This window comes from Poromitra crassiceps, assembly GCF_964638095.1.
Source record: "Poromitra crassiceps genome assembly, chromosome: 3".
Classification (NCBI taxonomy): Eukaryota; Metazoa; Chordata; class Actinopteri; order Beryciformes; family Melamphaidae; genus Poromitra; species Poromitra crassiceps.
The window spans coordinates 81,914,629-81,939,755 of record NC_139625.1 but is presented as its reverse complement, the minus strand read 5'-3'; the positions used below and the strand labels follow the sequence as shown (position 1 = coordinate 81,939,755).

General features: G+C 45.8%; 1 protein-coding gene across 1 annotated transcript in view; it reads left to right on the top strand.

Annotated features, from left to right (window-relative positions):
- The window catches only part of alk (ALK receptor tyrosine kinase), a gene marked incomplete at both ends in the record, with an annotated part of 658,401 nt that overhangs the window by 265,895 nt on the left and 367,379 nt on the right, over positions 1-25,127 (top strand). The gene's annotated exons all lie outside the window — the stretch shown is intronic.

Below are 25,127 nucleotides of genomic sequence, written 5' to 3'. Positions count from 1 at the left end.
GGATAAAAAGAAGACGCTCTGACATCAAATCAAGGGGTGACTGTTGTGCATCTTATACATTTCCACAGCCTTGTGATTGAGACGTGGAGGCACAACAGAGTAGTGTGGGACAATGAAAGGAATACTAGTCGGCAGGGAAGCAGAAGTCATGTGTGAGTGTTTTCTGTAGTCTGATATTCAACATCCTTATTGCCCATTATTATATGTATTATATTATATGTACTACACTGGAGAGGGAAGGAGGTCACAGAGGAGAGATGTCAGATTGCAAGAGGCGAGTTCACAAGCAATTGGAATCCAAATCTGCCAAGTGCAGTTGGATCAAAACATCTTGATGAATCAACCATTCCAGCTCCCTCATAATTCCACCTGCCCGTTTTCTCCTGTTTCTCTTTCGGTCAATAAACAAATCTCCCCCACCCCCCCCTCTCTCAATTCCATCCGACCTGGGGCAAGAGAGCAAATTCAGTTGCTTTGCTTCAGCTATGGAGTCAGAGAATAATTGATTGACGTCAATGAAAAAATGAATTGCCCATCAATATGTGTCCTCAGCCCTGGCATCTGAGTTGTGTTTGATTTCATTTCTCCAAACCACTTCTCATCCCTGCTGTTTGTCACAAATCACTTGCTGTTCACCTCTTCATCTGTCGGCCTGCTGTATGTATTTGACGGTGTGACTTCATAGAAAATGAATTTCCCCTGGAATATGCAGGCCATAAAAAAGTTGAATGGACACATAAATAAGCTCAAGCCAGAAGAAATCTCGTTGTAATCAGGGAATAAACATATTCATCATCCCAGTTAAAGGCTTTCAGAAGGGAATTTGTCAACAGTTTTCACCCTCGATGCACAAAGACACAGACACAGTTAGATGTAATTTACTTGATGTCAAAAGCAATCGTTTGCAAATCCTCAATCTATTGTTTTCAACATGTAATCATACAGGGAATTGGCAGGTTCATTTATATACAAAATCAAGATGGCCACAGTCGGCTCGCATCTCAATGACCTTCGGCAGTGCAACACGACACAGCCCAGCACTCAATCTGTGCTCTGTTGATGAATGAGGTCTGGGTCGCACTGTCATGATAGGCTCATTAACCGATCACACAGCCTTGTTAACACAGTCAGGTCCAATAGCAACTCAGGGAACATTCTATTTAATTACTGAAGGAACTAGGATTTGCCGGTCGTTTTACAAATAATTAATTCCCTTTTAAGGACCCTAGCAGATCCATTATATGGGTGCCACCATTTACAGACCGATCTACTGCTTTTGTTTATATTGAATTACCAACTTGCATGATTAGGAATGCAGCAGCTGTTCTGTTTACAACCTAAACTCTACTACAGTTACAACCTGAGTAGTTGCATTTACTAACAACAGTTTGACTATTTTGTCAACATATAAAGGATTTTTCGTATTATCTGATTGGTTTATAAATGATCTCCACCATATTATGCAGTAGATACTGTAACATTGTACACACAAGCCTTGTGAGATAGTATTATGTAGATAGCACTGACGTCTCAAGTCAAAACTGGTGGTATTTATTTGCTCACAGGACAGTATTTGGTTTGATTGGTTCCGTCTTCGGATTAGCTTTATGATCGTCTTCTTTCTGAACAGGACATAAAATGGAGGGAGGAATGATCGGCCATTTGAGTCCCACAAATTTACAACCTATAAATGTTTCAACAGATTAGCATCTAGTTCCCAGCATGCTTTATGGCTCCAAGCCCTTATGTCCAAAGCATCTCTGGGGTATTAGTATTCATACAGTAGATTGCCTTTAATTACTGTCCCTCGACTCCCACCAAAGCCTGTTGTGCAGAGGAGCCATTGAGCAGGGCTAACACAAGCAGGGCTAACACAAGCAGGGCTAACACAAGCAGGGCTAACACAAGCAGGCTAACACAAGCAGGGCTAACACAAGCAGGGCTAACACAAGCAGGGCTAACACAAGCAGGCTAACACAAGCAGGCTAACACAAGCAGGGCTAACACAAGCAGGCTAACACAAGCAGGGCTAACACAAGCAGGGCTTGAGATAGATCCAGGTTGAGCAGGACTAACACAAGCAGGGCTAAAGCAGGGCTTGAGATAGATCCAGGTTGAGCAGGACTAACACAAGCAGGGCTAAAGCAGGGCTTACACAAGCAGGGCTTGAGATAGATCCAGAAACGGGCATTATAATGTGATGATCAGCATCATTCACTCTAAGCCTTTATCATGTGTTGCAGGGCTGCACATGCTATGGAAAGGTCAGTCTGTGAGATGAATGAAGTTACTGCAGTAGCACCCACAGCCCTGTGTTGAATATCACAACACTGATGAAGTGACAGGCTAATGTTGCATCCAGATGACATGACGGACATGATGGAGATTGAAGAAGGAAATCAACCATTTTGAAATGATCTCTTTGCCACTGCGAATGTCAACTCTGAGCTTTTGATTCTGATTAACAACTCAGACTCAAAATTCAAGCACAAAGTGTACATACTCACATGTTGACAAAAATGCTGGCATATCTGGCATGCACAACAATTAAGAGAATCAATTTCTGTAGAGTCCTTGGGGAAATGCAATAAGTGCAGCTTAAGAATGTTCTTAATTTGCTCAGAGTGTGAAAACACTATGAGAGGGTTGATAATGTTTGCACTGTAACAATGTCAAATGCTGGCTAACAGATGGTCAGTGCAGCAAGTAACATGATTACATCTCATTTAAGTATTGTAGGTGACAAGAAATAGTAATGCTAAAGACAGAATTAGAGTATTTGTACACGCGTGCTGCGCGTGCACGCACACACACACACGCACGCACGCACACACACACACACACGCGCACACACACACACACACACACACACACACACACACGCACACACACACACACGCACACACACACACACACACACATACACATACGCGGGGAAATGAACCAGCAGTTTGGGATTGCAGGGGATGCCAATCAATATGGGACACTGACACACCAAGTGCACCACACCTGCACCAAGTGCACCACACCTGCACCAAGTGTACCACACCTGCACCAAGTGCACCACACCTGCACCAAGTGTACCACACCTGCACCAAGTGCACCAAACCGGCACCAAGTGCACCACACCTGCACCAAGTGTACCACACCTGCACCAAGTGCACCAAACCGGCACCAAGTGCACCACACCTGCACCAAGTGTACCACACCTGCACAAGTGCACCACACCTGCACCAAATGCACCACACCTGCACCAAACCGGCACCAAGTGCACCACACCTGCACCAAGTGCACCACACCTGCACAAGTGCACCACACCTGCACAAGTGCACCACACCTGCACCAAGTGCACCACACCTGCACAAGTGCACCACACCTGCACAAGTGCACCACACCTGCATCAAACCGGCACCAAGTGCACCACACCTGCACCAAGTGCACCACACCTGCACAAGTGCACCACACCTGCACAAGTGCACCACACCTGCACCAAGTGCACCACACCTGCACAAGTGCACCACACCTGCACCAAGTGCACCACACCTGCACAAGTGCACCACACCTGCACAAGTGCACCACACCTGCACAAGTGCACCACACCTGCACCAAGTGCACCACACCTGCACAAGTGCACCACACCTGCACAAATGCACCACACCTGCATCAAACCGGCACCAAGTGCACCACACCTGCACCAAGTGCACCACACCTGCACAAGTGCACCACACCTGCACAAGTGCACCACACCTGCACCAAGTGCACCACACCTGCACAAGTGCACCACACCTGCACCAAGTGCACCACACCTGCACAAGTGCACCACACCTGCATCAAACCGGCACCAAGTGCACCACACCTGCACCAAGTGCACCACACCTGCACCAAGTGCACCACACCTGCACAAGTGCACCACACCTGCACCAAGTGCAGGTTGAATTGTTACCCTTCACTGAGCATTTCCAGGATGGGTGGAGGGAAAATGTTGTTGACGTTTTGAGTGTAATTTATTGTAGTTACAGTTGTTTTATTTTTAATTTCAAGTAGTCCTCAACATTAGATGCAATCAAACCCATCCTATTATCAAGTGGAAAAACTGTGCATAGTGGTAAGCATGATTCTATGTGATCCTATCTTATTTTGTAAAGTGGTTTTGTAATGTAGCTTTCTGTTGTATCCACTTCCTCTCCACCTGGCTCGTCTACAGTACTGTAGCTCTACCTTCAGTTAGTGATTTCGCTGTTTTCCAAAATGTCAACTCGCGTGGACTTGTGGTATTCAGGTGGGTTTTATGTGTGGGTGGGGAGAACTAAAACAGTCATAGTAAGAGCAAAGGAGCCAGAGTTTCCAGTTGAGGAAAAGGCCAGAGTCGCGCCCCTTACTCAAAACACAGCATGCCTTGTGGCTGCATTGCATTGTGGTCTATTGAGGCTGCTGTCTCTGCCTCCTCTATGATGGATTTCTCTCTGTAGGACTATGACTGTTGAACGGGGGTGCAAATGGAGAGTTTAGACACAAGCCCTTTGATTCTGAGAGACTTGACACCAAACTTGACGTTGAATGTTGATGTTTTGCAGATCACTCAAGGCTTTTCTGATGTCAAACTCCATTGTAGCTGTGCCGGAAATATCTCAACATGTCTAGTCTACGTTTGGCCAGTCATCATCAACAATAAGAAAAATACATACCACATACAAACCACAATAGGCCCAGAAATCAAAAGTATATCACAATACAGTAGGTATTTTTGGCTTTACTAGGCATCTCGCGCGCTCAATTCCTAGGCTCGCCCACTGTATGGGCCTCTCTCTCCCTCTCCTCTCTCTCCCTCTCCCTCTCCCTCAGTCTCTCTTGTGTGTGTGTTTGTCACTGATGACATCATCAGTGATGTCACAATGCCCATGTATGACATCACTGATGGTATAACATCATTGATGATATCACCTAATACGGCTAAAATACGGCTCCATCAGGTCACCCGCATGGGTGCTCTTTACACCCCCTGACATTTCCAGCCCGATCGCTCGTAAATCGGCATAGCTGTGGCCGGCACAAAAATTTAAACCGAGTCCACATTGCCAAATTTATAGATAAGATAGAAAGATAGATTCAGACAGGACAGTAGGCAGACAGGAAAGATGTGGAGAGAGAGAGAGGGGATGACATGCGGCAAATGACCTCGGGTCGTATTCGTACCCGTGTCAGCTGCGCAAAGGTCCCAGCCTCCGACGTGCGGGTCCTCGGGGTGAAGTTGCAACATTGTTGCGATTTTCATTTGGTCTGGTTCACTTTCACACAGCAATTTGTCACAAGCCACCAAACTTTCTGAACAATGACACGTGGTCGAAACAGTCACTCATCTATTGGACAGAATAGAGAAGGGAAATCTCTCCTCTCCAGCAGGCTTCTTGCGTGGCTGAGGGCTGACTGAACAACACAAGTGAATCCACAAAACACAAACCATGGAGCAACACCACCTGTGATATTGGGATTTCTGGTTTTACTTTGGTGTTACTATCAAATAATTATTTAACAAGAATGTGCCCAATATGAGCAGCAGATGAGGCAGAAAGCTGTTGAACATTTCATTCTGCAGATGAGAGTAGCCTACATACCGAGATAGGCAAGCCGGCCAGCTGTTGAGAAATGTGATGTTATGACGACATACGTCACGGCGCGGCACGCAGGTACTGTACACGTGTGCACGCCGCAGTGTTTGTTTTGCTCCCTTCTACCGTCTTCTACTCATGATGCACTGCATGAGTGCATCAGATGCACTGGCGCTCTTGTGTTTAGTCCATTTTGTTTTCACACAAATGAACCGCACCAGGGTTCACTTGGAAGCGAACCTAGACCGACGTTTTCAAGCGGACCAGAGTTCGTTTGTGTGTCCGCCACCGAGTTCGTTTGTACCGTGGCTGCCTGGTGACATCAAGATATTTTTTATTATTGCGTGGCCATGCATTAGTATCTCATGGCGAGATATTAATGCGTGGGAACGAGATAATTAAGTCGTGGCCACGAGTTACTAATGCGTGGCCACGAGATAATTAATATCTCGTTCCCACGCCTTAATTATCTTGTTCCCACGCCTTAATTTTCTCGTGGCTACGACTTACTTATCTCGTTCCCACGCATTAGTATCTTGTGGCCATGACATACCGTACTAATATGTGGCCACGCAATAATAAAAAATATCTTAATGTCACCAGGCAGCCACCATACGTTTTCGCTTTCACACCATCCCGAACGACCCGCACTATCCGAGGAAATGAACTCTGGCGCGGTTAAAGCGGACTAAACAGCTTATATGTGAAAGCGACCTAAGTAACTATTTTTAATCGATTTTCTGTAAGGTGATTTAGTGTCAGGGTCTCTGTGAATGTTCATCAAACCTTTTCTCCGATTTTTGGAATTGTTTTTAACTTACCGTATATCTTATACCTTCTCTTCTTATATCTCATAACCCCAAACTGCACAACATTTGCAGTACAAGCAAACGTGCATTCAAGAGTACCGTAAATTCCGGACTATAAGCCGCACCGGTGTATAAGCCGCACCTGCAAAGTTGACTATTTTTTTCTTATATAAGCCGCACCGGACTATAAGCCGCGGGTGTTTTAATGTTTTTTTTTTTTTTTTTTTTTTTTTTTTTTTATTGTGTTTTAATGTTTAATTACCATATGTAAGGGTTCATGCACAGAGGGGATTGTCGGGAAAGAGATGGCTGTTTGAGGAAGCTCCCATTTATTAACATTTCAACAAAACAACATAACACAACACCACCTGTGTTGTTATTTACAGTGCACACAGTGTCATACAGTGTCATACAGTGTGGTGAAAAGAGGGCAAGAGAGGAAATTAAAACAGAAGTGGATTTATAGTTAGAAAGAGTGCTAAAAAAAGAGAGATTTTTTTTTTTTTTTTTTTTTTAAATCCATAGATAAGCCGCACCGTTATATAAGCCGCAGGGGCCAAAAAAGGCAAAAAAACGGGAAAAAAGGTGCGGCTTATAGTCCGGAATTTACGGTAGTATCACTAGCAGAGAAATAAGTTCAGCCAGCTTCTTGAGCGAGTGGATTATTTCAGGCAAGTTTTCTAAAAACAGAAAAATGCCCCTTAAACATAAGGAATGCTTCTCTGAAACATATTATGGGTTCACAGCGTGTACTCGGCGACCCAACTTCAGTTTCCAGTAATTAGTCTGTGTTTGTGGTCCAAATCAAATATGACTTTACTTTACTTTACAAACTTTTTAACAGAGCGAATGTTTGTCATGACCTGTTTAAAATGAACACTTCTCTGCCAAAACATTAGGGGGCAACCAAGGATATCTTTTGGCAGAAACGTGAGGGAGAAAAAAGCCAAGCCTTGTGGGAAATGTAATAATAATATGGTGCTTGCCGTTCTTCTAAATAGGTAGTCGGTTAAATTAAAATTATCTTTCCTGCAGTGTAATCAAAAGGTCAAATGAAGCCTTGCTGAGTAATGTCAAAAAAGGATATTATCACATATTCAGAGGATATTAAGGTATTGAAAAAGTGAAGTGCCCAAATGAGGATGAATGGGCCGTAGAAGGTGCGTCCACGGTCGTTTGGCAAGTCATCAGTTCTTACTCACTTTGCACATGCAGGAAGGAGGTGGGCGAGAATGGGATGACAGATGGGGATCTGGCTCCACTCTGGTTGAATCATATCTCTCAGGCTCATTTGGCAGCAGACACAAGTGATTAGCATGTCTGTGTGCGCCAAGTGCTCTTTTGCATGCATGAATATGGCTATGACATCTGAAGGTGGAGAAATGCAAGGAGACAGCCCTGTAACTTGTGTCTGTTACTTCCTGTGAGGGAAGGAGACAGCCCTGTAACTTGTGTCTGTTACTTCCTGTGAGGGAAGGAGACAGTCCTGTAACTTGTGTCTGTTACTTCCTGTGAGGGAAGGAGACAGTCCTGTAACTTGTGTCTGTTAGTTCCTGTGAGGGAAGGAGACAGCCCTGTAACTTGTGTCTGTTAGTTCCTGTGAGGGAAGGAGACAGTCCTGTAACTTGTGTCTGTTAGTTCCTGTGAGGGAAGGAGACAGTCCTGTAACTTGTGTCTGTTAGTTCCTGTGAGGGAAGGAGACAGTCCTGTAACTTGTGTCTGTTAGTTCCTGTGAGGGAAGGAGACAGCCCTGTAACTTGTGTCTGTTACTTCCTGTGAGGGAAGGAGACAGTCCTGTAACTTGTGTCTGTTAGTTCCTGTGAGGGAAGGAGACAGTCCTGTAACTTGTGTCTGTTAGTTCCTGTGAGGGAAGGAGACAGCCCTGTAACTCGTGTCTGTTAGTTCCTGTGAGGGAAGGAGACAGCCATGTAACTTGTGTCTGTGTTAGTTCCTGTGAGGGAAGGAGACAGCCCTGTAACTTGTGTCTGTGTTAGTTCCTGTGAGGGAAGGAGACAGCCCTGTAACTTGTGTCTGTGTTAGTTCCTGTGAGGGAAGGAGACAGCCCTGTAACTTGTGTCTGTTAGTTCCTGTGAGGGAAGGAGACAGCCCTGTAACTTGTGTCTGTTAGTTCCTGTGAGGGAAGGAGACAGCCCTGTAACTTGTGTCTCTGTTAGTTCCTGTGAGGGAAGGAGACAGCCCTGTAACTTGTGTCTGTTAGTTCCTGTGAGGGAAGGAGACAGCCCTGTAACTTGTGTCTGTTAGTTCCTGTGAGGGAAGGAGACAGCCCTGTAACTTGTGTCTGTGTTAGTTCCTGTGAGGGAAGGAGACAGCCCTGTAACTTGTGTCTGTGTTAGTTCCTGTGAGAGAAGGAGACAGCCCTGTAACTTGTGTCTGTTAGTTCCTGTGAGGGAAGGAGACAGCCCTGTAACTTGTGTCTGTTAGTTCCTGTGAGGGAAGGAGACAGTCCTGTAACTTGTGTCTGTGTTAGTTCCTGTGAGGGAAGGAGACAGCCCTGTAACTTGTGTCTATGTTAGTTCCTGTGAGGGAAGGAGACAGCCCTGTAACTTGTGTCTGTGTTAGTTCCTGTGAGGGAAGGAGACAGCCCTGTAACTTGTGTCTGTGTTAGTTCCTGTGAGGGAAGGAGACAGCCCTGTAACTTGTGTCTGTGTTAGTTCCTGTGAGGGAAGGAGACAGCCCTGTAACTTGTGTCTGTGTTAGTTCCTGTGAGGGAAGGAGACAGCCCTGTAACTTGTGTCTGTGTTAGTTCCTGTGAGGGAAGGAGACAGCCCTGTAACTTGTGTCTGTGTTAGTTCCTGTGAGGGAAGGAGACAGCCCTGTAACTTGTGTGTGTTAGTTCCTGTGAGGGAAGGAGACAGCCCTGTAACTTGTGTCTGTTAGTTCCTGTGAGAGAAGGAGACAGCCCTGTAACTTGTGTCTGTTAGTTCCTGTGAGAGAAGGAGACAGCCCTGTAACTTGTGTCTGTTAGTTCCTGTGAGGGAAGGAGACAGCCCTGTAACTTGTGTCTCTGTTAGTTCCTGTGAGGGAAGGAGACAGCCCTGTAACTTGTGTCTGTGTTAGTTCCTGTGAGGGAAGGAGACAGCCCTGTAACTTGTGTCTGTGTTAGTTCCTGTGAGGGAAGGAGACAGCCCTGTAACTTGTGTCTCTGTTAGTTCCTGTGAGGGAAGGAGACAGCCCTGTAACTTGTGTCTGTTAGTTCCTGTGAGGGAAGGAGACAGCCCTGTAACTTGTGTCTGTTAGTTCCTGTGAGGGAAGGAGACAGCCCTGTAACTTGTGTCTGTTAGTTCCTGTGAGGGAAGGAGACAGCCCTGTAACTTGTGTCTGTGTTAGTTCCTGTGAGGGAAGGAGACAGCCCTGTAACTTGTGTCTGTTAGTTCCTGTGAGAGAAGGAGACAGCCCTGTAACTTGTGTCTGTGTTAGTTCCTGTGAGAGAAGGAGACAGCCCTGTAACTTGTGTCTGTGTTAGTTCCTGTGAGGGAAGGAGACAGCCCTGTAACTTGTGTCTGTGTTAGTTCATGTGAGGGAAGGAGACAGCCCTGTAACTTGTGTCTGTGTTAGTTCCTGTGAGAGAAGGAGACAGCCCTGTAACTTGTGTCTGTGTTAGTTCATGTGAGAGAAGGAGACAGCCCTGTAACTTGTGTCTGTTAGTTCCTGTGAGGGAAGGAGACAGCCCTGTAACTTGTGTCTGTTAGTTCCTGTGAGAGAAGGAGACAGCCCTGTAACTTGTGTCTGTTAGTTCCTGTGAGAGAAGGAGACAGCCCTGTAACTTGTGTCTCTGTTAGTTCCTGTGAGGGAAGGAGACAGCCCTGTAACTTGTGTCTGTTAGTTCCTGTGAGGGAAGGAGACAGCCCTGTAACTTGTGTCTGTTAGTTCCTGTGAGGGAAGGAGACAGCCCTGTAACTTGTGTCTGTTAGTTCCTGTGAGGGAAGGAGACATCCCTGTAACTTGTGTCTGTGTTAGTTCATGTGAGGGAAGGAGACAGCCCTGTAACTTGTGTCTGTGTTAGTTCCTGTGAGGGAAGGAGACAGCCCTGTAACTTGTGTCTGTGTTAGTTCCTGTGAGGGAAGGAGACAGCCCTGTAACTTGTGTCTGTGTTAGTTCATGTGAGGGAAGGAGACAGCCCTGTAACTTGTGTCTGTGTTAGTTCATGTGAGGGAAGGAGACAGCCCTGTAACTTGTGTCTGTTAGTTCCTGTGAGGGAAGGAGACAGCCCTGTAACTTGTGTCTGTTAGTTCCTGTGAGGGAAGGAGACAGCCCTGTAACTTGTGTCTGTTAGTTCCTGTGAGGGAAGGAGACAGCCCTGTAACTTGTGTCTGTGTTAGTTCCTGTGAGAGAAGGAGACAGCCCTGTAACTTGTGTCTGTGTTAGTTCATGTGAGGGAAGGAGACATCCCTGTAACTTGTGTCTGTGTTAGTTCATGTGAGGGAAGGAGACAGCCTTGTAACTTGTGTCTGTTAGTTCCTGTGAGGGAAGGAGACAGCCCTGTAACTTGTGTCTGTGTTAGTTCATGTGAGGGAAGGAGACAGCCCTGTAACTTGTGTCTGTTAGTTCCTGTGAGGGAAGGAGACAGCCCTGTAACTTGTGTCTGTGTTAGTTCATGTGAGGGAAGGAGACAGCCCTGTAACTTGTGTCTGTTAGTTCCTGTGAGGGAAGGAGACATCCCTGTAACTTGTGTCTGTTAGTTCCTGTGAGGGAAGGAGACAGCCCTGTAACTTGTGTCTGTGTTAGTTCATGTGAGGGAAGGAGACATCCCTGTAACTTGTGTCTGTTAGTTCCTGTGAGAGAAGGAGACAGCCCTGTAACTTGTGTCTGTGTTAGTTCATGTGAGGGAAGGAGACAGCCCTGTAACTTGTGTCTGTTAGTTCCTGTGAGAGAAGGAGACAGCCCTGTAACTTGTGTCTGTTAGTTCCTGTGAGGGAAGGAGACAGCCCTGTAACTTGTGTCTGTTAGTTCCTGTGAGGGAAGGAGACAGCCCTGTAACTTGTGTCTGTTAGTTCCTGTGAGGGAAGGAGACAGCCCTGTAACTTGTGTCTGTGTTAGTTCCTGTGAGGGAAGGAGACAGCCCTGTAACTTGTGTCTGTGTTAGTTCCTGTGAGGGAAGGAGACAGCTCTGTAACTTGTGTCTGTTAGTTCCTGTGAGAGAAGGAGACAGCCCTGTAACTTGTGTCTGTTAGTTCCTGTGAGAGAAGGAGACAGCCCTGTAACTTGTGTCTGTTAGTTCCTGTGAGGGAAGGAGACAGCTCTGTAACTTGTGTCTGTGTTACTTCCTGTGAGGGAAGGAGACAGCCCTGTAACTTGTGTCTGTGTTAGTTCCTGTGAGGGAAGGAGACAGCCCTGTAACTTGTGTCTGTTAGTTCCTGTGAGGGAAGGAGACAGCCCTGTAACTTGTGTCTGTGTTAGTTCCTGTGAGGGAAGGAGACAGCTCTGTAACTTGTGTCTGTTAGTTCCTGTGAGGGAAGGAGACAGCCCTGTAACTTGTGTCTGTATTAGTTCATGTGAGGGAAGGAGACAGCCCTGTAACTTGTGTCTGTGTTAGTTCCTGTGAGGGAAGGAGACAGCCCTGTAACTTGTGTCTGTGTTAGTTCCTGTGAGGGAAGGAGACAGCCCTGTAACTTGTGTCTGTTAGTTCCTGTGAGGGAAGGAGACAGCCCTGTAACTTGTGTCTGTTAGTTCCTGTGAGGGAAGGAGACAGCCCTGTAACTTGTGTCTGTTAGTTCCTGTGAGGGAAGGAGACAGCCCTGTAACTTGTGTCTGTTAGTTCCTGTGAGAGAAGGAGACAGCCCTGTAACTTGTGTCTGTTAGTTCCTGTGAGGGAAGGAGACAGCCCTGTAACTTGTGTCTGTGTTAGTTCCTGTGAGGGAAGGAGACTGCCCTGTAACTTGTGTCTGTGTTAGTTCCTGTGAGGGAAGGAGACAGCCCTGTAACTTGTGTCTGTGTTAGTTCCTGTGAGAGAAGGAGACAGCCCTGTAACTTGTGTCTGTTAGTTCCTGTGAGGGAAGGAGACAGCCCTGTAACTTGTGTCTGTGTTAGTTCCTGTGAGGGAAGGAGACAGCCCTGTAACTTGTGTCTGTGTTAGTTCCTGTGAGGGAAGGAGACAGCTCTGTAACTTGTGTCTGTTAGTTCCTGTGAGGGAAGGAGACAGCCCTGTAACTTGTGTCTGTGTTAGTTCCTGTGAGGGAAGGAGACAGCCCTGTAACTTGTGTCTGTGTTAGTTCCTGTGAGGGAAGGAGACAGCCCTGTAACTTGTGTCTGTGTTAGTTCCTGTGAGGGAAGGAGACAGCCCTGTAACTTGTGTCTGTGTTAGTTCCTGTGAGGGAAGGAGACAGCCCTGTAACTTGTGTCTGTGTTAGTTCCTGTGAGGGAAGGAGACAGCCCTGTAACTTGTGTCTGTGTTAGTTCCTGTGAGGGAAGGAGACAGCCCTGTAACTTGTGTCTGTTAGTTCCTGTGAGGGAAGGAGACTGCCCTGTAACTTGTGTCTGTGTTAGTTCCTGTGAGGGAAGGAGACAGCCCTGTAACTTGTGTCTGTGTTAGTTCCTGTGAGGGAAGGAGACAGCCCTGTAACTTGTGTCTGTTAGTTCCTGTGAGAGAAGGAGACAGCCCTGTAACTTGTGTCTGTGATAGTTCCTGTGAGAGAAGGAGACAGCCCTGTAACTTGTGTCTGTTAGTTCCTGTGAGAGAAGGAGACAGCCCTGTAACTTGTGTCTGTGTTAGTTCCTGTGAGAGAAGGAGACAGCCCTGTAACTTGTGTCTGTGTTAGTTCCTGTGAGGGAAGGAGACAGCCCTGTAACTTGTGTCTGTTAGTTCCTGTGAGAGAAGGAGACAGCCCTGTAACTTGTGTCTGTGTTAGTTCCTGTGAGAGAAGGAGACAGCCCTGTAACTTGTGTCTGTGTTAGTTCCTGTGAGGGAAGGAGACAGCCCTGTAACTTGTGTCTGTGTTAGTTCCTGTGAGGGAAGGAGACAGCCCTGTAACTTGTGTCTGTTAGTTCCTGTGAGGGAAGGAGACAGCCCTGTAACTTGTGTCTGTTAGTTCCTGTGAGGGAAGGAGACAGCCCTGTAACTTGTGTCTCTGTTAGTTCCTGTGAGGGAAGGAGACAGCCCTGTAACTTGTGTCTGTGTTATGGCCCAATTCCACAGCAGCTAGTAGCGCGGTCCCGCTCCGCTCGACTCGACTTTTGGTCTCATCCCACCATCAAAAACCGGCCCAGCTCGGTTTGTTTTGTGGCCGAGTCGTGCTACTTTTGGTCCCTGCCTCGTCGGGGTACTTCGGGCTGGAGAGTAGGTCCCAAATGGTGACGTAAAACTCTGATGGCTACTGATTGGTCAAAGAGAATCGTGTTTACTCTGTCTACTGACTGTCAATGCAATGCTGGCGGCTGCATACCAGTTTAGTGGTCTTACCTTATCTTCTGTTATGTATATTTCCATCAGTATTTTGTGTCGCTGCCTTCACCTCCGGTGAAATAAAATCGTGGCGGGTGTTCAATTGTCTGAGAAAAAAGTCCGCTGCTCGCTCAGGGAGCTCTGTAGCTGAGTGGAGGCTGCAGCGCTCCGCTAGGCCGCAGCGGGTGTTTGGAAGCCCCGGTCTTGCCTGGTGAGAGGCTGCGGGGTAGAGGCTTCACTCTGTTGCGCCTCTCCCGTCCCCGCACAGCGCAGCATGCCTGTGATATCATTCTCTTGGCCGATTGTCACATTTGCCCATGTACACTGTAGGTCATTTAGAGGCACCAGTATTTCATAAACAGTTTAAAAGTTCTGTGGATGGATTTAATTGTAACGTTATGTTATAGCCGAAGGACAGATATGCGGTCGCTATTTTTAGACGACCAGCTGTGGGCGGGGGTGGGTGGGGGCCGATCGAGCGCCGGTCGAAGCAAAACATCCATCGAGTAGAGACGAGTGGAGCCGAGTGGGGACGAGCTGTGCAGGGCTGTTAAGTGTGGTGGGATTGAGCCATTAGTTCCTGTGAGGGAAGGAGACAGCCCTGTAACTTGTGTCTGTGTTAGTTCATGTGAGGGAAGGAGACATCCCTGTAACTTGTGTCTGTGTTAGTTCCTGTGAGGGAAGGAGACAGCCCTGTAACTTGTGTCTGTGTTAGTTCCTGTGAGGGAAGGAGACAGCCCTGTAACTTGTGTCTGTGTTAGTTCCTGTGAGGGAAGGAGACAGCCCTGTAACTTGTGTCTGTGTTAGTTCCTGTGAGGGAAGGAGACAGCCCTGTAACTTGTGTCTGTTAGTTCCTGTGAGGGAAGGAGACAGCCCTGTAACTTGTGTCTCTGTTAGTTCCTGTGAGGGAAGGAGACAGCCCTGTAACTTGTGTCTGTTAGTTCCTGTGAGGGAAGGAGACAGCCCTGTAACTTGTGTCTGTGTTAGTTCCTGTGAGAGAAGGAGACAGCTCTGTAACTTGTGTCTGTGTTAGTTCCTGTGAGGGAAGGAGACAGCCCTGTAACTTGTGTCTGTTAGTTCCTGTGAGAGAAGGAGACAGCCCTGTAACTTGTGTCTGTGTTAGTTCCTGTGAGAGAAGGAGACAGCCCTGTAACTTGTGTCTGTGTTAGTTCCTGTGAGGGAAGGAGACAGCCCTGTAACTTGTGTCTGTGTTAGTTCCTGTGAGGGAAGGAGACAGCCCTGTAACTTGTGTCTGTTAGTTCCTGTGAGGGAAGGAGACAGCCCTGTAACTTGTGTCTGTTAGTTCCTGTGAGGGAAGGAGACAGCTCTGTAACTTGTGTCTGTGTTAGTTCCTGTGAGGGAAGGAGACAGCTCTGTAACTTGTGTCTGTGTTAGTTCCTGTGAGGGAAGGAGACAGCCCTGTAACTTGTGTCTGTTAGTTCCTGTGAGGGAAGGAGACAGCTCTGTAACTTGTGTCTGTGTTAGTTCCTGTGAGGGAAGGAGACAGCCCTGTAACTTGTGTCTGTGTTAGTTCCTGTGAGAGAAGGAGACAGCCCTGTAACTTGTGTCTCTGTTAGTTCCTGTGAGGGAAGGAGACAGCTCTGTAACTTGTGTCTGTTTTAGTTCATGTGAGGGAAGGAGACAGCCCTGTAACTTGTGTCTCTGTTAGTTCCTGTGAGGGAAGGAGACAGCCCTGTAACTTGTGTCTGTGTTAGTTCCTGTGAGGGAAGGAGACAGCTCTGTAACTTGTGTCTGTGTTAGTTCCTGTGAGGGAAGGAGACAGCCCTGTAACTTGTGTCTCTGTTAGTTCCTGTGAGGGAAGGAGACAGCCCTGTAACTTGTGTCTGTTAGTTCCTGTGAGGGAAGGAGACAGCCCTGTAACTTGTGTCTGTGTTAGTTCCTGTGAGGGAAGGAGACAGCCCTGTAACTTGTGTCTGTTAGTTCCTGTGAGGGAAGGAGACAGCTCTGTAACTTGTGTCTCTGTTAGTTCCTGTGAGGGAAGGAGACAGCCCTGTAACTTGTGTCTGTGTTAGTTCCTGTGAGGGAAGGAGACAGCCCTGTAACTTGTGTCTGTGTTAGTTCCTGTGAGGGAAGGAGACAGCCCTGTAACTTGTGTCTGTGTTAGTTCCTGTGAGGGAAGGAGACAGCTCTGTAACTTGTGTCTGTGTTAGTTCCTGTGAGAGAAGGAGACAGCCCTGTAACTTGTGTCTGTGTTAGTTCCTGTGAGGGAAGGAGACAGCCCTGTAACTTGTGTCTGTGTTAGTTCCTGTGAGGGAAGGAGACAGCCCTGTAACTTGTGTCTGTGTTAGTTCCTGTGAGGGAAGGAGACAGCTCTGTAACTTGTGTCTGTGTTAGTTCCTGTGAGGGAAGGAGACAGCCCTGTAACTTGTGTTAGTTCCTGTGAGGGAAGGAGACAGCCCTGTAACTTGTGTCTGTGTTAGTTCCTGTGAGGGAAGGAGACAGCTCTGTAACTTGTGTCTGTGTTAGTATCTGTGAGGGAAGGAGACAGCCATGTAACTTGTGTCTCTGTTAGTTCCTGTGAGGGAAGGAGACAGCCCTGTAACTTGTGTCTGTGTTAGTTCCTGTGAGGGAAGGAGACAGCCCTGTAACTTGTGTCTGTGTTAGTTCATGTGAGGGAAGGAGACAGCCCTGTAACTTGTGTCTGTGTTAGTTCCTGTGAGGGAAGGAGACAGCCCTGTAACTTGTGTCTGTGTTAGTTCCTGTGAGGGAAGGAGACAGCCCTGTAACTTGTGTCTGTTAGTTCCTGTGAGGGAAGGAGACAGCCCTGTAACTTGTGTCTGTGTTAGTTCCTGTGAGGGAAGGAGACAGCCCTGTAACTTGTGTCTGTGTTAGTTCCTGTGAGGGAAGGAGACAGCCCTGTAACTTGTGTCTGTGTTAGTTCCTGTGAGGGAAGGAGACAGCCCTGTAACTTGTGTCTGTGTTAGTTCCTGTGAGGGAAGGAGACAGCCCTGTAACTTGTGTCTGTTAGTTCCTGTGAGAGAAGGAGACAGCCCTGTAACTTGTGTATGTGTTAGTTCCTGTGAGGGAAGGAGACAGCCCTGTAACTTGTGTCTGTGTTAGTTCCTGTGAGGGAAGGAGACAGCTCTGTAACTTGTGTCTGTGTTAGTTCCTGTGAGGGAAGGAGACAGCCCTGTAACTTGTGTCTGTGTTAGTTCCTGTGAGGGAAGGAGACAGCCCTGTAACTTGTGTCTGTTAGTTCCTGTGAGGGAAGGAGACAGCTCTGCAACTTGTGTCTGTTAGTTCCTGTGAGGGAAGGAGACAGCCCTGTAACTTGTGTCTGTTAGTTCCTGTGAGGGGGTAACGTATGCTAATGTGTGAATGGAGTTGATGTGCACGGCTTTTGAAAATGTTCTCACACCTACACACACCTACACACATTTGCCAGAGGAAATGAGTCACAAGATGAACTGGACTCAAAGACCAAAGCTTTCTTTGTAAATGATCAGCACGAGGGGTGAGGGTTTTTAAGCGGTGCACCCACTTCTACAGTATAAGTGACGTGTGTCCGACTGTCCGTCCATTCAACCGTTTTGCACTGAGATGTGAGCACGGGATTTCAGTTTGTGCTGCCGACATGTCTGTAGCGTTTTGGTCCGAGTGAAATGTTCTATGGTCTCTCGTGATTCTGAATAATAACTGAATCGTTTGGTTTGTACAAGTAAAACTATTTAAATAAGGATTTTAAGAAATGGGGATTTTCTTTTTTATATATATTTTGTTTTCAAATTTTCAGAACAATGAACAGACAAGTCAAACGGACACGCTCAGACAGAAACGAAAAGAAAAAACATACATATATTATTGATATTCAATATTACGTGATTACCAGCCACATAAGGTGCTTATGTGCTTGTGAGAGATATCGTGCCCGGGATCCCCCGCAAAGGGTCCATGAGAAACCAGTCAGGCGACCCCTGACTTCATCAAGATAGGCTAGAAACGGGTCCCAAATGGTTGAAAACTTTTAAAGTAAATTGGTACTAAGGAACCTAAGTCTCTCCATCCGTATAACAGGTCATGTCCGTCGACCATAGTTGGAAAGGTGAAGAGGAGGACTTCCATTCCTTGAGGATGAGTTTTTTGGCAACAGTTAACAAGAAATGGGGAAATTAATGGAGAATTCACTTCCTCGTGTCCCATGGGTAATCTCACAATGGCGACACTTTGGCACGCTATGGAGAGAGCAGCTCAAACACGGTAAAACACGCGCATGCATGCGCGCGCGCGCACACACACACCTGAAATTAAATCAGTCTCTTTGCTTAGTCTCAAGACGTCATCTAGTGTATTCACCTTATTCTTTGTCCATATAAGAACGCTTCTGCATGACGTCATTTTGTAATCATCTTTCTGTTTTAGACACGGAAGTAGATTACGCCTACTGTATTCATTTTTAGACTTGCCAAAAAGCTGTTTTCAAGAAGAAAAAAAAACTGTTTTAAAGTTAAAAAAAAAATTCAAGTGAGAACGTAACATTCCAAATATGTGACCAGTTTATCAGAATAACGCCTATTTGGAAATATTTAACGAGCAGCGAGGACTGAGAGCGCTGGCTGTGCTGACCAGTCGGACTAGCTAGTATCTGTCAAACCCTACTGTAGGCTTCAATTTCAATTTATTTATTTGTTCAATAGGGGACAAGACTGATTTCCATTGTTAGTCCCCCTGCCAGATGATACAGGCTTAGAGTCCTGATAGGGGTAAAACATAACATAATGCAACAAATACATATTTAAAATGTAAACACAATGCAAAGTGCAAGTATACAGAAATATACAATCAGATACTAAAAACCTGAGTTTGAGATCAACATACAGCTGAGTGTAAAGTGCAAAGTACAAATATACAGGAATATACAATCAGATACTAAAACCTGAGTTTGGGATCAACATACAGCTACAGTATAAGCATACTGTTCTATACCCTAGTGATGTGTACATAGTTGAGTGGACTTCAGCCATCTCTTCACTTGACCCTTAAACATGCCTAGTGTTGGACATTCCCTTATGGCGGATGGAATTGTGTTCCAGAGTTTGCCACCCTTGACAGACAGAACTGTCTGGCCAAAGGTGGTGCGCCTGTATGGGATACAACACAGTCACCTCTAATTGAGGCTCTGGTGGTTCTGGATGTGGATCCAGATACAGGTCTCTGATTGATGTACTCATTTAGCGGGGGAGGGGCAAGGCCATTCAGTACCTTGAAAACGGTGCATGCATATTTAAAGGAAATGAAGTTATTGAAACTTAGGAAGTTGTGTTTAACCAGGATGTTATAATAGTGGTAGGAGCGGGGTTTTTTGTCAAATACTTTCAGAGCTCTCTTGTAGAGTGACTCAAGTGGTTTGAGTGGTTTGACAAATTGACAATCAGCTGTCCAACTCAGCCTACATCGCAGCAACTGCCCGCTCCTGTAGGTGGCTGTGGAGTTCCTTAGGCTACCTATGATTTTGGCAACGTCTAAGTCAAAGTGGCTTACTGGCAGTGAGAAAACACTGTCGACGTGCTTTTGTAACTAACGTTAAATGCCGACCGGGGACATCCATCAGCTCCTCGCAGCAGTAACGCTATGAACATGTAACTGAAGTTGGCCGCAGTGTAGCTTCTGAATGTTGCCAAACTTCATAGTGACGTTTTGTTTTGAAATTGGCCACCAATTAGCGCTGAACCGGAAGAACAAATACAATTGCGTGTAACGCGGAAGAGAGAAAAAGTGGGCGTGGTGACTAAGGTGAATAAACCTGCACCGCTTACTTCATAACTTGGCTGTGACATTTATTTCACAGAGTATTGTAGAACCAAAGCCCATGGGATTTCAAGCAAGATGGCTTAACTTCAACTCACTCCCCCTGTCATTTTGGCACGCGGGTTTTGCCCATGGTTTTCCACGGCCACTAATTGAGAGGTCTGAGTCTATTGGAGTCAATGGGAAAAGTCAACGTGAATCTCAGATTATGACAGATCCCTTAGCCCCATATTCATTCAAATAAATATTCGGCCCATTCTCTGAAGCCACATATCTTCAGAATATTCTGACACTAAAATAGCATTTTTCAGACAGACAGATCAGGAGAAAATTAAACATGTTCAAGACCTGTCTCTATCTCAGCAACACACTCTCGTGAGATTTGGCAACAGGAACTCATGTTAGCAGGAAGCGATTAGCTAAAGCTGAAGCTCGTTGATGTAGTAGCTAAATCAATCTGTGGGGAGAAAAATTATCTTTTTTAATGGAATATCTTAGTTTCAACTGTATTAAGCTAATAACGGGCAGCTTTGTGTTTATATGTGTGGTTTGTACAGAGTTTGGGGAACTCACGATCTCCATTTCAAGTTAGCTTACTAGGTCAGCACTAACCCCGCTTAAAGCCTGCTTGAAGAAGAAAACAAGTGGTGGCGGAGTAACGAGACTTGGGGAGAGGTCAGGTGACCACGTGACCATTTTGCATTCAAGAGACATGCTGCTACCAGTTGTTAGAATTAGCGGAGCCTGCGGTGACCCATCTAGATAGTAATAGAAGATCTATGGTAGAACCGACAAGAATGACAATATTGCTGTAAAGCCTCCATGTTCCCATATGTTGGTGGAAAAAGATAACGGCAGCTGGTTGTAAAAGATAACGGTCATTAGTGTACACTGATTGTGTATCAATAAGCCAAAGCCACCACATTACAGTGATTGATGACCATTTTCAAATCCTTTGAGTGGCGAATTTTAAATGCCAATTTGGAACAGAATGCGGTCAATTCATACTGCGTAAGCCAAGCAACTGAGAAAAGCGCGTTGCACTCTTTGCATCAATATGGGTGTGAACCACTGTGCTGATCTCAGCTCGGTTTAACTTTAGAAGGACCATTCATTGTAGAGCTGGACGCACGCTGCATCACTCCACTCCAGCTACACAATACGACAGGTGTTGAAGGCAAGGAAATGAGCTCATATGACCTTGAACTCCTACATTTCTCCACATCTCATTGGCCCTCAAGGTCCCCCGTGCACGGCTGGCTACAGGAAGCAATGTTTTTGCCAACAAATGGCAGGTTGTAAGCATGGAAACCTGTCGCCATTATGTCACTAAGTGGCTGAGGAACGACATCCTCTAAAGGCAGCTGCCTCCTCAGTGAGCGACCATGTCATTTAACGACAGTCTAATGCTGCCTTGATGCCACCTCCATTAGGCAAAGCTCCTTTTAAGCATCCCATCTAACATCTCAAGTCACTGACAAGCAGTGTTGGCGGTAACTCGTTACAAAAGTAACATATTACATGTAATATATTACTTTTAGTAGTAACTCGGTAATATAACTTATTACTATAGGATTTCAGTAATATTATACCAGTTACTTTGTCAAGTGACACAAGTTACAAATTGAGTTACATTTGTTTTATCAAAGGCACATTATTTACATAAGGATACAATCATTTCCTAATCAAATGGTGTGTTTTTATGCAAATAATAACCACTATTAGAGGACAATAAGAAAGGAAAATGATAACATTTAGAATTTTGGACGGTTTATACTGACATCAAGACGGTGTTTTTTTATGGTTCAAGGGCTGCGGTGATGTCATTCTGCTACTGCTGTTATTTTGGTAGTGTAATAAGTAACTAGTTACTCTACACAGACAGTAATATTGTAAAGTAACATATTACCTTCAAATGAAAGTAACTAGTAATATGTAGTATATTACATTTTGAAAGTAACTTGCCCAACTGCTGATAAGTAATCAATTGTTCCAACTGTCTTCTAAGTCCCGTTATATAGACAAGTTTCCCCGCGCTGGCCTAGGGCGGCGCCATAGCAGCCTTATATGTCCCCGGCTTCCGGTTAAGTCCACATTGCGTCCACAGCAGCCTAAGTGATGTTGCCAATAAGCTACGACTTAAATAGAGACTTATTACATCATATTTTTTCCGCCCCCTGTATGTTGAGTGTTGGTGAAAAAGAAAAATATAGCAGATGCTTTCTTTACTGTAGAGCGCCGTTTAAAAGCTGCACAACAAGCAGCATCAGTCCTGCCGGCCAGCGCTGGACCCGCTGTGAGGAAACACACAGGAGGGAACCGAAATGTCAAAACAGACATCCCTTGCTAGGCCAGTCCTTTTTTTAATCGAGATCATGCAACAAGTAGCCTACTTCAGCCGAGGCCAGCAAGACGGCAGGAAAGAAACAGAAGCGTGCCTGCCGCCGTCAAAAGCAAAAGAGACCCGACGTAGGCTGTCAATTTAGCGGAGGTGAAAAGCCTTTTTACCTATGTCGGGCGAATCAATCAATCAATCAATCAATGGCTCGCACTTGTTTGCCGACGCTCGTATGATGAGGAGATGAATCAAAATGCTTACCACAAATAAAGCCACATGGGAGCCGAGAACGAGTGCAGGAGAGCTGCCGCAGGTGCCAGGTGTGGAGCGGGAGAGATTAAGGTGTGTAGCCTATTGCTGGGGATTCAAGTTGTGCGCTGTCTGCACTGACACTGTCGCACTTATTACTTTTAGCTAACGCTACGTTGTTTTTTCATCAAGGCAATGTCCAGAAGATATGGGTTCATGAGTGTCTGCAAATGCAGATAGATAGGCTACAGTAGGAGCATGCATGCATGTTGTCTGTTTCAATAACGAAAGTGTCCTTACCGAGAACGACGTGCCGACCAATTAAATATTCTTGCTGCGAAATCGGCCTCTTAATGACAACACTGGAATAATAGCCGTAATATTCATTCACAACGGGAGATAGCCTGACTGTGGGTAATTTGATGAAATACATATCGTTACAACATACCCGACCTACTTTGTTGCTGTGGAGATATTGGTACGCTTCGGAGCTTTTGAGATTGTTCATCGCGTTGCCGTCCACCGCCATTGATTCCTCAAAATACGCTATAATCCTGCCTGTAGTTACGTTCGGTTACTATGGCTACTACGCTAGTACGTTACGCTTCTCTGTATTCACAAACACCGGAAGAGACAGACATATCGCGGCCGAGTCCGGAAGCAAACCGGAAATGCCCAGGAAACTTGTCTATACATAGAAATTTTGGAGCTGAATCAGAGCAACGGTGGGCCTTGCAACTCAAAGAGATACACAGACAGCTCTCCATTATAGTATTATAATATATATATATATATATATATATATATATATATATACATACATACATACATACATACATACATACATACATGATTGATTTATTCAAGTGTCGTGCACTCCCCGGTGCCCAACCCTCATGGGTTTACAAGACACGAGAAAAAAATTGGTTTTCACACACACACACACACACACACACACACACACACACACACACACACACACACGTGTGTGTGTAGTCGGTAGGTATTCCCTACAGTAATCAAAGCTTGCCTGCTTTAGGGTTTAATTGTATTCCTCAGATTTTTACAATAACACAGCAGGGCTTCAACTGACACTCAGTGGGTTGTAAATGGATGTTAATGCGTGATGCTAACGATGACGGTTATTGATGCAGTCTGGTGGCTACAGTATATGTGAGTCTCCATCTCGCACTGTTTTCACCCAGCGTTGATCTACAAAGGCACTACCGTCGAAGAGACTAGTAACTCGACTCGGACAGCTGATTGTAGGACACTCTGGAGTGCCTCTCATCCGGGACCCGTGACGAGAAGTCATTTGAAGCCCATAGAGCCCTCTCAAACATAGATCGTCATTTGAGGTGCGTCCGCAGGGAGGGACGGACAGATGGAGGTAAAGAGACAGACAGAGAGGATGAGTGGGAGGAGACTCAACCCCCTCATTTTCTCTCTGAGTAATGTTATGGGAGTGGGACTTTGGTATTATTGCAATAACACCTGACCTGCGACCTCGCTTAAACCTATGCTTGAAAACAGACATTTCTATGTGAGCGCTACAATTGTATGACACCCCTCAACACGCTGTTTTACATCAAAGGTGTGACGACGTTTCATGTCGTCCGTGTTACTTGTTAGCACTGGGGCAGCAGTAGCTCAGGAGGTAGAGCTGTTGCCTGGCAATGGAAAGATTCCCCGTTCGATTCTGGCTCCGGCCGGCAGTGTCCTTGAGCATGGCTGCCACCGCCGTCATCGGTCTGTCGATGAGAGCCATTCATTGTAAAGTGCTTTGAGTGGTTGATGGACTAGAAAAGTCCATTCACCATTTTACTTTCTCCATCTAGTCCTTTGAAGCTGTAGTTAAAACTGGAATGAAGCTAGATAAGAAATAATAGCAGTATTTTACAGACTGTTGGAGACTGCAGGCTGTTACAGACTGTCAAAACCTTTGGACATTCAATGAAAAAAGAATAAAACATTTGCCGCAGCACAAAAGCCTGTTCCATCGATTGAACCAGGCGCTTTGCATTTCCCTTGATGGTGCATGCAGTGAACAAAGTGAACACTTGTGAATACATGTTTATATTTCCAGTAACCTGCTCGCCCTGCTGTTCTTCATAGAAACATGTGACTGCTTCCAGCTGCCTGCGTTCACACTGCCTTTGGATTAGTCAGGTTCACATTCATGAAGTGGTCTTCAAGATTCACTCGAGCTAATTGCAGTTTGATGCCTCCTGTTTAAACACTCATCCCACTGCTGAAGTGTCTTTTCAATTATTGTTTGAAGAGTTTTTATATTCACATTCAAATTGATTGAATTAGAGGATATTTATGCCAGACAAACAAAGAGTTCTACAAAATAACCCTACAGCCGGAGGTGGAACTCACCATCTTCGGCTGCTCAGAGTCCTCTCTGAATTTCCCTACAGCTGTGCAACAATCTCTGACACTGGGGACAACTGACGCCAAATGACTCATTCTGAAGGAATGGAAGTCCTCCTCTTCACCTTCTTTGCAGGTGTGGCGGATGGACATGATCTCTGTTATACAGATGGAGAGGCTCAGGTCCCTGAGAACCGACTCACTTAAAAGGTTCTCAATTATCTGGGACCCGTCTTAGGCCTGCTTTGACGAGGTTAAGAATGACAAGGTACTGAGGTTGGGGGTGACGGGTGAGCTCGCCCGACTGGTGTCTCGTGGGCCCCTTGTGTGGGATCCCGTGCACATAGTCTCTTACAAGCACATGTGCACCTTAAGCGGCTGATAGCACCATGTTATAATGTTGAATGTCGATGTGTGTTTTTTTTTGGTCTGTTTTGTTTTTCTCTTTCTTTCATTCTTTCCCTGTGACTAAGCCTGTTTGTCTTGCTCTAATGTTATATAACAAATGAAAATAAAATATAAAAAGAGTATTACACCTTTTTCTAATGTTGCCATTAATTGTTTCAAGGTTTGACATGTAAACC